Here is a 15739-nt window from a genome sequence, read left to right on the forward strand (position 1 = left end):
GGTTGGAGGTTCAAGCCCACCCGGTGGTGGTGAGGCGCTTCTTTTTTGCTGATAGCTTTGAAGATATGCTCTGTTGGTGGTGAGAGTGGAGCACGACTGTCTCCTTGGGGCAATTGACTAGTGCGATCAGCTGTTAACCGAAAGGTTGGAGGTTCGAGCCCACCCGGTGGTGGTGCGGCACTTTTTTTTCGTTGGGCTGATAGCTTTGAAGATATGTTCAGATGGTGGTGAGAGTGAAGCACGACTGCCACCGTGGCCCAATTGGCTAGCGCGATCGGCTGTTAACCGAAAGGTTGGAGGTTCAAGCCCACCCGGTGGTGGTGCGGCGCCTTTTTTTCTATGGGCTGATAGCTTTGAAGATATGTTCTGTTGGTGGTGAGAGTGGAACAGGACTGTCTCCGTGGCGCACTTAGCTAGCGCCATCGGCTGTTAATCGAAAGGTTGGAGGTTCAAGCCCACTCGGTGGTGGTGCGGCGCTTTTTTTCCTTTGGGCGGATAGCTCTGAAGAAATGTTCTGATGGTGTGAGAGTGGAGCACGGCTGTCTCCGTGGCGCAATTGGCTAGCGCGATCGGCTGTTAACCGAAAGTTTGGAGGTTCAAGCCCACTCGGTGGTGGTGCGGCACTTTTTTTTCCTTTGTGCGGATAGCTCTGAAAAAATGTTCTGACGGTGTGAGAGTGGAGCCGGACTGTCTCCGTGGCGCGATTGGCTAGCGCGATCGGCTGTTAACCGAAAGGTTGGAGGTTCGAGCCAGCCCGGGAGTGGTGTGTTGCTTTTTTTTTCTTTGGGCTCATAGCTTTGAAGATGTTCTGATGGTGGTGAAAGTGAAGCACGACTGTCTCCGTGGCGCGATCGGCTAGCGCGATTGTCTGTTAACCGAAAGGTTGGAGGTTCGAGCCCACCCGGTGGTGGTGCGGCGCTTTTTTTTTTGGCTGATAGCTTTGAAGATATGCTATGATGGTGGTGAGAGTGGAGCACGACTGTCTCTGTGGCGCAATTGACTAGCGCGATCGGCTGTTAACTGAAAGGTTGGAGGTTCGAGCCCTCCCGGGAGTGGTGTGTTGCTTTTTTTTCTTTGGGCTGATAGCTTTGAAGATACGTTCTGATGTTCGTTAGAGTGGAGCAGAACTGTCCCCGGGGCGCAATTGGCTAGAGCGATCGGCTGTTAACCGAAAGGTTGGAGGTTCGAGCCCACCCGGTGGTGGTGCGGCACTTTTTTTTCTTTGGGCTGATAGCTTTGAAGATATGTTCTGATGGTGGTGAGAGTGAAGCACGACTGTCTCCGTGGCCCGATTGGCTAGCGCGATCGGCTGTTAACCGAAAGGTTGGATGTTCAAGCCCATTCAGTGGTGGTGCGGCGCTTTTTTTCCTTTGGGCGGATAGCTCTGAAGAAATGTTCTGATGGTGTGAGAGTGGAGCACGACTGTCTCCGTGGCGCAACTGGCTAGCGCGATCGGCTGTTAACCGAAAGTTTGGAGGTTCAAGCCCACTCGGTGGTGGTGCGGCGCTTTTTTTCCTTTGGGCGGATAACTCTGAAAAAATGTTCTGACGGTGTGAGAGTGGAGCCCGACTGTCTCCGTGGCGCAATTGGCTAGCGCGATCGGCTGTTAACCGAAAGCTTGGAGGTTCGAGCCCTCCCGGGAGTGGTGTGTTGCTTTTTTTTCTTTGGGCTGATAGCTTTGAAGATATGTTCTGATGGTGGTGAAAGTGAAGCAGGATTGTCTCCGAGGCGCAATTGGCAAGCGCGTTCAGCCGTTAACCGAAAGGTTGGAGGTTCGAGCCCTCCCGGTGGTGATGCGGCGATTTTTTTTCTATGGGATGATAGCTTTGAAGATATGTTCTGGTGGTGGTGAGAGTGGAGGAGGACTGTTTCCGTGGCGCAATCGGCTAGCGCGATCGACTGTTAACCAAAAGGTTGGAGTTTCGAGCCCACCCCGTGGTGGTGCGGCGCTTTTTTATATTTGGGCTGATAGCTTTGAAGATATGTTCTGATGGTGGTGAGAGTGGAACAGGACGGTCTCCGTGGCGCAATCGGCTAGCGCGATCGGCTGTTGATCGAAAGTTTGGAGTTTCAAGCCCTCCCGGGAGTGGTGTGTTGCTTTTTTTTCTTTGGGCTGATAGCTTTGAAGATAAGTTCTGATGGTGGTGAGAGTGGAACAGGACTGTCTCCGTGGCGCAATTGGCTAGCGCGTTCGGCCGTTAACCGAATGGTTGGAGGTTCGAGCCCACCCGGGAAAGGTGTGTTGCTTTTTTCTTTGCGCTGATAGCTTTGAAGATATGTTCTGATGGTGGTGAAAGTGGAGCACGACTGTCTCCGTGGCGCGATTGGCTAGCGCGATCGTCTGTTAACCGAAAGGTTGGAGGTTCGAGCCCACCCGGTGGAGGTGCGGCGCTTTTTTTCTATGGCCTGATAGCTTTGAAGATATGTTCTAATGGTGGTGAGAGTGGAACAGGACTGTCTCCGTGGCGCAATTGGCTAGCGCGATCGGGTGTTTATCGAAAGGTTGGAGTTTCGAGCCCACCCGGTGGTGGTGCGGCGCTTTTGTTTTGGGGGGGGGGGCTGATAGCTTTGAAGATATGTTCTGATGGTGGTGAGAGTGGAGCAGGACTGTCTCCGTTGCGCAATTGGCTAGCGCGATCGACTGTTAACCGAAAGGTTGGTGTTTCGAGCCCTCGCGGGAGTGGTGTGTTGCTTTTTTCTTTGCGCTGATAGCTTTGAAGATATGTTCTGATGGTGGTGAGAGTGGAGCACGACTGTCTCCGTGGCGCGATCGGCTAGCGCGATCGTCTGTTAACCGAAAAGTTGGAGGTTCGAGCCCACCTGGTGGTGGTGCGGCGCTTTCTTTTCTTTAGGCTGATAGCTTTGAAGATATGTTCTGATGGTGGTGAGAACAGAGCAGGACTGTCTCCGTGGCGCAATTGGCTAGCACGATCGGCTGCTAACCGAAAGGTTGGAGGTTCGAGCCGACCCGGTGGTGATGCGGTGGTTTTTTTTCTATGGGATGTTAGCTTTGAAGATATGTTCTGGTGGTGGTGAGAGTGGAGGAGGTATGTCTCCGTGGCGCAATTGGCTAGCGCGATCGGCAGTTAACCGAAAGGTTCGAGTTTCGAGCTCACTCCGTGGTGGTGCGGCGCTTTTTTTTCTTTGGGCTGATAGCTTTGAAGATATGTTTTGATGGTAGGGAAAGATAGCAGGACTGTCTCCGTGGCACAATTGGCTAGCGCGGTCGGCTGTTAACCGAAAGGTTGGAGGTTCGAGCCCTCCCAGGAATGGTGTGTTGCTTTTTTTTCTTTGGGCTGATAGCTTTGAAGATATGTTCTGATGGTGGTAAGAGTTGAACAGGACTGTCTCCGTGGCGCAATTGGCCAGCGCGTTCGGCCGCTAACCGAAAGGTTGGAGGTTCAAGCCCACCCGGTGGTGGTGCGGCGCCTTTTTTTTCTAAGGGCTGATAGCTTTGAAGATATGTTCTGATGGTGGTGAAAGTGGAACTGGACTGTCTCCGTGGCGCACTTAGCTAGCGCCATCGGCTGTTAATCGAAAGGTTGGAGTTTCGAGCCCACCCGGTGGTGGTGCGGCGCTTTTTTTTCTGTGGCCTGATAGCTTTGAAGATATGTTCTGATGGTGGTGACAGTGGAGCAAGACTGTCTCCGTGGCGCGATAGGCTAGCGCGATCGTCTGTTAACCGAAAGGTTGGAGGTTCGAACCCACCCGTTGGTGGTGCGGCGCTTTTTTTTCTTTAAGCTGATAGCTTTGAAGATATGTTCCGATGATGGTGAGAGTGGAGCACGACTGTCTCCGTGGCGCAATTGGCTTGCTCAATCGGCTGTTAATCGAAAGGTTGGAGTTTCGAGCCCTCCCGGGAGTGGTGTGTTGCTTTTTTCTTTGCGCTGATAGCTTTGAAGATATGTTCTGATGGTGATGAGAGTGGAGCAGGACTGTCTCCATGGCGCAATTGGCTAGCGCGATCGGCTGTTAACCGAAAGGTTGGAGTTTCGAGCCCACTCGGTGGTGGTTCGGCGCTTTTTTTACTTTGGGCTGACAGCTTTGAAGATATGTTCTGATGGTGGTGAGAGTATAGCAGGACTGTCTCCGTGGCACAATTGGCTAGCGCGGTCGGCTGTTAACCGAAAGGTTGGAGGTTCGAGCCCTCCCGGGAGTGATGTGTTGCTTTTTTTCTTTGGGCTGATTAGCTTTGAAGATACGTTCTGATGGTGTTGAGAGTGGAACAGGACTGTCTGCGTGGCGCAATTGGCTAGCGCGTTCGGCCGTTAACCGAAAGGTTGGAGGTTCGAGCCCACCCGGTGGCTGTGCGGCGCTTTTTTTTCCTTTAGGCTGATAGCTTTGAAGATATGTTCTGATGGTGGTGAGAGTGGAGCACGACTGTCTCCATGGCGCGATCGGCTGTTAACTGAAGGTTGGAGGTTCGAGCCCTCCCGGGAGTGGTGTGTTGCTTTTTTTCTTTGGGCTGATAGCTTTGAAGATATGTTCTGATGGTGGTGAGAGTGGAGCAGGACTGTCTCCGGGGCGCAATTTGCTAGCGCCATCGGCTGTTAACCGAAAGGTTGGAGGTTCGAGCCCACCCGGCGGTGGTGCGGCGCTTTCTTTCTATGGCCTGATAACTTTGAAGATATGTTCTAATGGTGGTGAGAGTGGAACAAGACTGTCTCCGTGGCGCAATTGGCTAGCGCGATCGGCTGTTAATCAAAGGTTGGAGTTTCGATCCCACCCGGTGGTGGTGCGGCGCTTTTTTTGGGGCTGATAGCTTTGAAGATACGTTCTGATGGTGGTGAGAGTGGAGCACGACTGTCTCCGTGGCGCGACCGGCTAGCGCGATCGTCTGTTAACCGAAAGGTTGGAGGTTCAAGCCCACCCGGTGGTGGTGAGGCGCTTCTTTTTTGCTGATAGCTTTGAAGATATGCTCTGTTGGTGGTGAGAGTGGAGCACGACTGTCTCCTTGGGGCAATTGACTAGTGCGATCGGCTGTTAACCGAAAGGTTGGAGGTTCGAGCCCACCCGGTGGTGGTGCGGCACTTTTTTTTCGTTGGGCTGATAGCTTTGAAGATATGTTCAGATGGTGGTGAGAGTGAAGCACGACTGCCACCGTGGCCCAATTGGCTAGCGCGATCGGCTGTTAACCGAAAGGTTGGAGGTTCAAGCCCACTCGGTGGTGGTGCGGCGCTTTTTTTCCTTTGGGCGGATAACTCTAAAGAAATGTTCTGATGGTGTGAGAGTGGAGCACGGCTGTTTCTGTGGCGCAATTGGCTAGCGCGATCGGCTCTTAACCGAAAGTTTGGAGGTTCAAGCCCACTCGGTGGTGGTGCGGCGCTTTATTTCCTTTGGGCGGATAGCTCTGAAAAAATGTTCTGACGGTGTGAGAGTGGAGCCCGACTGTCTCCGTAGCGCAATTGGCTAGCGCGATTGGCTGTTAACAGAAAGGTTGGAGGTTCGAGCCTTCCCGGGAGTGGTGTGTTGCTTTTTTTTCTTTGGGCTGATAGCTTTGAAGATATGTTCTGATGGTGGTGAAAGTGAAGCACGACTGTCTCCGTGGCGCGATCGGCTAGCGCGATCGTCTGTTAACCGAAAGGTTGGAGGTTCTAGCCCACCCGGTGGTGGTGCGGCGCTTTTTTTTGGCTGATAGCTTTGAAGATATGGTCTGATGGTGGTGACAGTGAAGCACGACTGTCTCCGTGGCGCAATTGACTAGCGCGATCGGCTGTTAACTGAAAGGTTGGAGGTTCGAGCCCTCCCGCGAGTGGTGTGTTGCTTTTTTTCTTTGGGCTGATAGCTTTGAAGATACGTTCTGATGGTGGTGAGAGTGGAGCAGGACTGTCTCCGGGGCGCAATTGGCTGCGCGATCGGCTGTTAACCGAAAGGTTGGAGTTTCGAGCCCACTCGCTGGTGGTTCGGCGCTTTTTTTACTTTGGGCTAACAGCTTTGAAGATATGTTCTGATGGTGGTGAGAGTATAGCAGGACTGTCTTCGTGGCACAATTGGCTAGCGCGGTCGGCTGTTAACCGAAAGGTTGGAGGTTCGAGCCCTCCCGGGAGTGATGTGTTGCTTTTTTTCTTTGGGCTGATTAGCTTTGAAGATACGTTCTGATGGTGTTGAGAGTGGAACAGGACTGTCTGCGTGGCGCAATTGGCTAGCGCGTTCGGCCGTTAACCGAAAGGTTGGAGGTTCGAGCCCACCCGGTGGTGGTGCGGCGCTTTTTTTTCCTTTAGGCTGATAGCTTTGAAGATATGTTCTGATGGTGGTGAGAGTGGAGCACGACTGTCTCCATGGCGCGATCGGCTGTTAACTGAAGGTTGGAGGTTCGAACCCTCCCGGGAGTGGTGTGTTGCTTTTTTTCTTTGGGCTGATAGCTTTGAAGATATGTTCTGATGGTGGTGAGAGTGGAGCAGGACTGTCTCCGGGGCGCAATCGGCTAGCGCCATCGGCTGTTAACCGAAAGGTTGGAGGTTCGAGCCCACCCGGCGGTGGTGCGGCGCTTTTTTTTCTTTGGGCTGATAGCTTTGAAGATATGTTCTGATGGTGGTGAGAGTGGAGCAGCACTGTCTCCGTGGCGCAATTGGCTAGCACGATCGGCTGTTAACCGAAAGGTTGGAGTTTCTAGCCCTCTCGGGATGGGTGCGTTGCTTTTCCTTTGCGCTTATAGCTTTGAAGATATTTTCTGATGGTGGTGAGAGTGGAGCACGACTGTCTCCGTGGCGCGATTGGTTAGCGCGATCATCTGTTAACCGAAAGTTTGGAGGTTCGAGCCCACCCGGTGGTGGTGCGGCGCTTTCTTTCTATGGCCTGATAACTTTGAAGATATGTTCTAATGGTGGTGAGAGTGGAACAAGACTGTCTCCGTGGCGCAATTGGCTAGCGCGATCGGCTGTTAATCAAAGGTTGGAGTTTCGATCCCACCCGGTGGTGGTGCGGCGCTTTTTTTGGGGCTGATAGCTTTGAAGATACGTTCTGATGGTGGTGAGAGTGGAGCACGACTGTCTCCGTGGCGCGACCGGCTAGCGCGATCGTCTGTTAACCGAAAGGTTGGAGGTTCAAGCCCACCCGGTGGTGGTGAGGCGCTTCTTTTTGGCTGATAGCTTTGAAGATATGCTCTGATGGTGGTGAGAGTGGAGCACGACTGTCTCCTTGGGGCAATTGACTAGTGCGATCGGCTGTTAACTGAAAGGTTGGAGGTTCGAGCCCTCCCGGGAGTGGTGTGTTGCTTTTTTTTCTTTGGGCTGATAGCTTTGAAGATACGTTCTGATGGTGGTGAGAGTGGAGCAGGACAGTCTCCGGGGCGCAATTGGCTAGTGCGATCGGCTGTTAACCGAAAGGTTGGAGGTTCAAGCCCACTCGGTGGTGGTGCGGCGCTTTTTTTCCTTTGGGCGGTTAACTCTGAAGAAATGTTCTGATGGTGTGAGAGTGGAGCACGGCTGTTTCTGTGGCACAATTGGCTAGCGCGATCGGCTCTTAACCGAAAGTTTGGAGGTTCAAGCCCACTCGGTGGTGGTGCGGCGCTTTATTTCCTTTGGGCGGATAGCTCTGAAAAAATGTTCTGACGGTGTGAGAGTGGAGCCCGACTGTCTCCGTAGCGCAATTGGCTAGCGTGATCGGCTGTTAACAGAAAGGTTGGAGGTTCGAGCCTTCCCGGGAGTGGTGTGTTGCTTTTTTTTCTTTGGGCTGATAGCTTTGAAGATATGTTCTGATGGTGGTGAAAGTGAAGCACGACTGTCTCCGTGGCGCGATCGGCTAGCGCGATCGTCTGTTAACCGAAAGGTTGGAGGTTCGAGCCCACCCGGTGGTGGTGCGGCGCTTTTTTTTGGCTGATAGCTTTGAAGATATGGTCTGATGGTGGTGACAGTGAAGCACGACTGTCTCCGTGGCGCAATTGACTAGCGCGATCGGCTGTTAACTGAAAGGTTGGAGGTTCGAGCCCTCCCGCGAGTGGTGTGTTGCTTTTTTTTCTTTGGGCTGATAGCTTTGAAGATACGTTCTGATGGTGGTGAGAGTGGAGCAAGACTGTCTCCGGGGCGCAATTGGCTGCGCGATCGGCTGTTAACCGAAAGGTTGGAGTTTCGAGCCCACTCGGTGGTGGTTCGGCGCTTTTTTTACTTTGGGCTGACAGCTTTGAAGATATGTTCTGATGGTGGTGAGAGTATAGCAGGACTGTCTCCGTGGCACAATTGGCTAGCGCGGTCGGCTGTTAACCGAAAGGTTGGAGGTTCGAGCCCTCCCGGGAGTGGTGTGTTGCTTTTTTCTTTGCGCTGATAGCTTTGAAGATATGTTCTGATGGTGATGAGAGTGGAGCAGGACTGTCTCCATGGCGCAATTGGCTAGCGCGATCGGCTGTTAACCGAAAGGTTGGAGTTTCGAGCCCACTCGGTGGTGGTTCGGCGCTTTTTTTACTTTGGGCTGACAGCTTTGAAGATATGTTCTGATGGTGGTGAGAGTATAGCAGGACTGTCTCCGTGGCACAATTGGCTAGCGCGGTCGGCTGTTAACCGAAAGGTTGGAGGTTCGAGCCCTCCCGGGAGTGATGTGTTGCTTTTTTTCTTTGGGCTGATTAGCTTTGAAGATACGTTCTGATGGTGTTGAGAGTGGAACAGGACTGTCTGCGTGGCGCAATTGGCTAGCGCGTTCGGCCGTTAACCGAAAGGTTGGAGGTTCGAGCCCACCCGGTGGCTGTGCGGCGCTTTTTTTTCCTTTAGGCTGATAGCTTTGAAGATATGTTCTGATGGTGGTGAGAGTGGAGCACGACTGTCTCCATGGCGCGATCGGCTGTTAACTGAAGGTTGGAGGTTCGAGCCCTCCCGGGAGTGGTGTGTTGCTTTTTTTCTTTGGGCTGATAGCTTTGAAGATATGTTCTGATGGTGGTGAGAGTGGAGCAGGACTGTCTCCGGGGCGCAATTGGCTAGCGCCATCGGCTGTTAACCGAAAGGTTGGAGGTTCGAGCCCACCCGGCGGTGGTGCGGCGCTTTCTTTCTATGGCCTGATAACTTTGAAGATATGTTCTAATGGTGGTGAGAGTGGAACAAGACTGTCTCCGTGGCGCAATTGGCTAGCGCGATCGGCTGTTAATCAAAGGTTGGAGTTTCGATCCCACCCGGTGGTGGTGCGGCGCTTTTTTTGGGGCTGATAGCTTTGAAGATACGTTCTGATGGTGGTGAGAGTGGAGCACGACTGTCTCCGTGGCGCGACCGGCTAGCGCGATTGTCTGTTAACCGAAAGGTTGGAGGTTCAAGCCCACCCGGTGGTGGTGAGGCGCTTCTTTTTTGCTGATAGCTTTGAAGATATGCTCTGATGGTGGTGAGAGTGGAGCACGACTGTCTCCTTGGGGCAATTGACTAGTGCGATCGGCTGTTAACCGAAAGGTTGGAGGTTCGAGCCCACCCGGTGGTGGTGCGGCACTTTTTTTTCGTTGGGCTGATAGCTTTGAAGATATGTTCAGATGGTGGTGAGAGTGAAGCACGACTGCCACCGTGGCCCAATTGGCTAGCGCGATCGGCTGTTAACCGAAAGGTTGGAGGTTCAAGCCCACTCGGTGGTGGTGCGGCGCTTTTTTTCCTTTGGGCGGATAACTCTAAAGAAATGTTCTGATGGTGTGAGAGTGGAGCACGGCTGTTTCTGTGGCGCAATTGGCTAGCGCGATCGGCTCTTAACCGAAAGTTTGGAGGTTCAAGCCCACTCGGTGGTGGTGCGGCGCTTTATTTCCTTTGGGCGGATAGCTCTGAAAAAATGTTCTGACGGTGTGAGAGTGGAGCCCGACTGTCTCCGTAGCGCGATTGGCTAGCGCGATTGGCTGTTAACAGAAAGGTTGGAGGTTCGAGCCTTCCCGGGAGTGGTGTGTTGCTTTTTTTTCTTTGGGCTGATAGCTTTGAAGATATGTTCTGATGGTGGTGAAAGTGAAGCACGACTGTCTCCGTGGCGCGATCGGCTAGCGCGATCGTCTGTTAACCGAAAGGTTGGAGGTTCGAGCCCACCCGGTGGTGGTGCGGCGCTTTTTTTTGGCTGATAGCTTTGAAGATATGGTCTGATGGTGGTGACAGTGAAGCACGACTGTCTCCGTGGCGCAATTGACTAGCGCGATCGGCTGTTAACTGAAAGGTTGGAGGTTCGAGCCCTCCCGCGAGTGGTGTGTTGCTTTTTTTCTTTGGGCTTATAGCTTTGAAGATACGTTCTGATATTGGTGAGAGTGGAGCAGGACTGTCTCCGGGGCGCAATTGGCTGCGCGATCGGCTGTTAACCGAAAGGTTGGAGTTTCGAGCCCACTCGGTGGTGGTTCGGCGCTTTTTTTACTTTGGGCTGACAGCTTTGAAGATATGTTCTGATGGTGGTGAGAGTATAGCAGGACTGTCTTCGTGGCACAATTGGCTAGCGCGGTCGGCTGTTAACCGAAAGGTTGGAGGTTCGAGCCCTCCCGGGAGTGATGTGTTGCTTTTTTTCTTTGGGCTGATTAGCTTTGAAGATACGTTCTGATGGTGTTGAGAGTGGAACAGGACTGTCTGCGTGGCGCAATTGGCTAGCGCGTTCAGCCGTTAACCGAAAGGTTGGAGGTTCGAGCCCACCCGGTGGTGGTGCGGCGCTTTTTTTTCCTTTAGGCTGATAGCTTTGAAGATATGTTCTGATGGTGGTGAGAGTGGAGCACGACTGTCTCCATGGCGCGATCGGCTGTTAACTGAAGGTTGGAGGTTCGAACCCTCCCGGGAATGGTGTGTTGCTTTTTTTCTTTGGGCTGATAGCTTTGAAGATATGTTCTGATGGTGGTGAGAGTGGAGCAGGACTGTCTCCGGGGCGCAATCGGCTAGCGCCATCGGCTGTTAACCGAAAGGTTGGAGGTTCAAGCCCACCCGGCGGTGGTGCGGCGCTTTTTTTTCTTTGGGCTGATAGCTTTGAAGATATGTTCTGATGGTGGTGAGAGTGGAGCAGCACTGTCTCCGTGGCGCAATTGGCTAGCACGATCGGCTGTTAACCGAAAGGTTGGAGTTTCTAGCCCTCCCGGGATGGGTGCGTTGCTTTTTCTTTGCGCTTATAGCTTTGAAGATATTTTCTGATGGTGGTGAGAGTGGAGCACGACTGTCTCCGTGGCGCGATTGGTTAGCGCGATCATCTGTTAACCGAAAGTTTGGAGGTTCGAGCCCACCCGGTGGTGGTGCGGCGCTTTCTTTCTATGGCCTGATAACTTTGAAGATATGTTCTAATGGTGGTGAGAGTGGAACAAGACTGTCTCCGTGGCGCAATTGGCTAGCGCGATCGGCTGTTAATCAAAGGTTGGAGTTTCGATCCCACCCGGTGGTGGTGCGGCGCTTTTTTTGGGGCTGATAGCTTTGAAGATACGTTCTGATGGTGGTGAGAGTGGAGCACGACTGTCTCCGTGGCGCGACCGGCTAGCGCGATCGTCTGTTAACCGAAAGGTTGGAGGTTCAAGCCCACCCGGTGGTGGTGAGGCGCTTCTTTTTGGCTGATAGCTTTGAAGATATGCTCTGATGGTGGTGAGAGTGGAGCACGACTGTCTCCTTGGGGCAATTGACTAGTGCGATCGGCTGTTAACTGAAAGGTTGGAGGTTCGAGCCCTCCCGGGAGTGGTGTGTTGCTTTTTTTTCTTTGGGCTGATAGCTTTGAAGATACGTTCTGATGGTGGTGAGAGTGGAGCAGGACAGTCTCCGGGGCGCAATTGGCTAGTGCGATCGGCTGTTAACCGAAAGGTTGGAGGTTCGAGCCCACCCGGTGGTGGTGCGGCACTTTTTTTTCGTTGGGCTGATAGCTTTGAAGATATGTTCAGATGGTGGTGAGAGTGAAGCACGACTGCCACCGTGGCCCAATTGGCTAGCGCGATCGGCTGTTAACCGAAAGGTTGGAGGTTCAAGCCCACTCGGTGGTGGTGCGGCGCTTTTTTTCCTTTGGGCGGATAACTCTGAAGAAGTTTTCTGATGGTGTGAGAGTGGAGCACGGCTGTTTCTGTGGCACAATTGGCTAGCGCGATCGGCTCTTAACCGAAAGTTTGGAGGTTCAAGCCCACTCGGTGGTGGTGCGGCGCTTTATTTCCTTTGGGCGGATAGCTCTGAAAAAATGTTCTGACGGTGTGAGAGTGGAGTCCGACTGTCTCCGTAGCGCAATTGGCTAGCGTGATCGGCTGTTAACAGAAAGGTTGGAGGTTCGAGCCTTCCCGGGAGTGGTGTGTTGCTTTTTTTTCTTTGGGCTGATAGCTTTGAAGATATGTTCTGATGGTGGTGAAAGTGAAGCACGACTGTCTCCGTGGCGCGATCGGCTAGCGCGATCGTCTGTTAACCGAAAGGTTGGAGGTTCGAGCCCACCCGGTGGTGGTGCGGCGCTTTTTTTTTGGCTGATAGCTTTGAAGATATGGTCTGATGGTGGTGACAGTGAAGCACGACTGTCTCCGTGGCGCAATTGACTAGCGCGATCGGCTGTTAACTGAAAGGTTGGAGGTTCGAGCCCTCCCGCGAGTGGTGTGTTGCTTTTTTTTCTTTGGGCTGATAGCTTTGAAGATACGTTCTGATGGTGGTGAGAGTGGAGCAGGACTGTCTCCGGGGCGCAATTGGCTGCGCGATCGGCTGTTAACCGAAAGGTTGGAGTTTCGAGCCCACTCGGTGGTGGTTCGGCGCTTTTTTTACTTTGGGCTGACAGCTTTGAAGATATGTTCTGATGGTGGTGAGAGTATAGCAGGACTGTCTCCGTGGCACAATTGGCTAGCGCGGTCGGCTGTTAACCGAAAGGTTGGAGGTTCGAGCCCACCCGGTGGTGGTGAGGCGCTTCTTTTTTGCTGATAGCTTTGAAGATATGCTCTGATGGTGGTGAGAGTGGAGCACGACTGTCTCCTTGGGGCAATTGACTAGTGCGATCGGCTGTTAACCGAAAGGTTGGAGGTTCGAGCCCACCCGGTGGTGGTGCGGCACTTTTTTTTCGTTGGGCTGATAGCTTTGAAGATATGTTCAGATGGTGGTGAGAGTGAAGCACGACTGCCACCGTGGCCCAATTGGCTAGCGCGATCGGCTGTTAACCGAAAGGTTGGAGGTTCAAGCCCACTCGGTGGTGGTGCGGCGCTTTTTTTCCTTTGGGCGGATAACTCTAAAGAAATGTTCTGATGGTGTGAGAGTGGAGCACGGCTGTTTCTGTGGCGCAATTGGCTAGCGCGATCGGCTCTTAACCGAAAGTTTGGAGGTTCAAGCCCACTCGGTGGTGGTGCGGCGCTTTATTTCCTTTGGGCGGATAGCTCTGAAAAAATGTTCTGACGGTGTGAGAGTGGAGCCCGACTGTCTCCGTAGCGCGATTGGCTAGCGCGATTGGCTGTTAACAGAAAGGTTGGAGGTTCGAGCCTTCCCGGGAGTGGTGTGTTGCTTTTTTTTCTTTGGGCTGATAGCTTTGAAGATATGTTCTGATGGTGGTGAAAGTGAAGCACGACTGTCTCCGTGGCGCGATCGGCTAGCGCGATCGTCTGTTAACCGAAAGGTTGGAGGTTCGAGCCCACCCGGTGGTGGTGCGGCGCTTTTTTTTGGCTGATAGCTTTGAAGATATGGTCTGATGGTGGTGACAGTGAAGCACGACTGTCTCCGTGGCGCAATTGACTAGCGCGATCGGCTGTTAACTGAAAGGTTGGAGGTTCGAGCCCTCCCGCGAGTGGTGTGTTGCTTTTTTTCTTTGGGCTTATAGCTTTGAAGATACGTTCTGATGGTGGTGAGAGTGGAGCAGGACTGTCTCCGGGGCGCAATTGGCTGCGCGATCGGCTGTTAACCGAAAGGTTGGAGTTTCGAGCCCACTCGGTGGTGGTTCGGCGCTTTTTTTACTTTGGGCTGACAGCTTTGAAGATATGTTCTGATGGTGGTGAGAGTATAGCAGGACTGTCTTCGTGGCACAATTGGCTAGCGCGGTCGGCTGTTAACCGAAAGGTTGGAGGTTCGAGCCCTCCCGGGAGTGATGTGTTGCTTTTTTTCTTTGGGCTGATTAGCTTTGAAGATACGTTCTGATGGTGTTGAGAGTGGAACAGGACTGTCTGCGTGGCGCAATTGGCTAGCGCGTTCGGCCGTTAACCGAAAGGTTGGAGGTTCGAGCCCACCCGGTGGTGGTGCGGCGCTTTTTTTTCCTTTAGGCTGATAGCTTTGAAGATATGTTCTGATGGTGGTGAGAGTGGAGCACGACTGTCTCCATGGCGCGATCGGCTGTTAACTGAAGGTTGGAGGTTCGAACCCTCCCGGGAGTGGTGTGTTGCTTTTTTTCTTTGGGCTGATAGCTTTGAAGATATGTTCTGATGGTGGTGAGAGTGGAGCAGGACTGTCTCCGGGGCGCAATCGGCTAGCGCCATCGGCTGTTAACCGAAAGGTTGGAGGTTCGAGCCCACCCGGCGGTGGTGCGGCGCTTTTTTTTCTTTGGGCTGATAGCTTTGAAGATATGTTCTGATGGTGGTGAGAGTGGAGCAGCACTGTCTCCGTGGCGCAATTGGCTAGCACGATCGGCTGTTAACCGAAAGGTTGGAGTTTCTAGCCCTCCCGGGATGGGTGCGTTGCTTTTTCTTTGCGCTTATAGCTTTGAAGATATTTTCTGATGGTGGTGAGAGTGGAGCACGACTGTCTCCGTGGCGCGATTGGTTAGCGCGATCATCTGTTAACCGAAAGTTTGGAGGTTCGAGCCCACCCGGTGGTGGTGCGGCGCTTTCTTTCTATGGCCTGATAACTTTGAAGATATGTTCTAATGGTGGTGAGAGTGGAACAAGACTGTCTCCGTGGCGCAATTGGCTAGCGCGATCGGCTGTTAATCAAAGGTTGGAGTTTCGATCCCACCCGGTGGTGGTGCGGCGCTTTTTTTGGGGCTGATAGCTTTGAAGATACGTTCTGATGGGGGTGAGAGTGGAGCACGACTGTCTCCGTGGCGCGACCGGCTAGCGCGATCGTCTGTTAACCGAAAGGTTGGAGGTTCAAGCCCACCCGGTGGTGGTGAGGCGCTTCTTTTTGGCTGATAGCTTTGAAGATATGCTCTGATGGTGGTGAGAGTGGAGCACGACTGTCTCCTTGGGGCAATTGACTAGTGCGATCGGCTGTTAACTGAAAGGTTGGAGGTTCGAGCCCTCCCGGGAGTGGTGTGTTGCTTTTTTTTCTTTGGGCTGATAGCTTTGAAGATACGTTCTGATGGTGGTGAGAGTGGAGCAGGACAGTCTCCGGGGCGCAATTGGCTAGTGCGATCGGCTGTTAACCGAAAGGTTGGAGGTTCAAGCCCACTCGGTGGTGGTGCGGCGCTTTTTTTCCTTTGGGCGGATAACTCTGAAGAAATGTTCTGATGGTGTGAGAGTGGAGCACGGCTGTTTCTGTGGCACAATTGGCTAGCGCGATCGGCTCTTAACCGAAAGTTTGGAGGTTCAAGCCCACTCGGTGGTGGTGCGGCGCTTTATTTCCTTTGGGCGGATAGCTCTGAAAAAATGTTCTGACGGTGTGAGAGTGGAGCCCGACTGTCTCCGTAGCGCAATTGGCTAGCGTGATCGGCTGTTAACAGAAAGGTTGGAGGTTCGAGCCTTCCCGGGAGTGGTGTGTTGCTTTTTTTTCTTTGGGCTGATAGCTTTGAAGATATGTTCTGATGGTGGTGAAAGTGAAGCACGACTGTCTCCGTGGCGCGATCGGCTAGCGCGATCGTCTGTTAACCGAAAGGTTGGAGGTTCGAGCCCACCCGGTGGTGGTGCGGCGCTTTTTTTTGGCTGATAGCTTTGAAGATATGGTCTTATGGTGGTGACAGTGAAGCACGACTGTCT

This window comes from Rhipicephalus microplus, unplaced genomic scaffold (genome assembly GCF_043290135.1).
Source record: "Rhipicephalus microplus isolate Deutch F79 unplaced genomic scaffold, USDA_Rmic scaffold_38, whole genome shotgun sequence".
In the NCBI taxonomy this organism is placed as follows: Eukaryota; Metazoa; Arthropoda; class Arachnida; order Ixodida; family Ixodidae; genus Rhipicephalus; species Rhipicephalus microplus.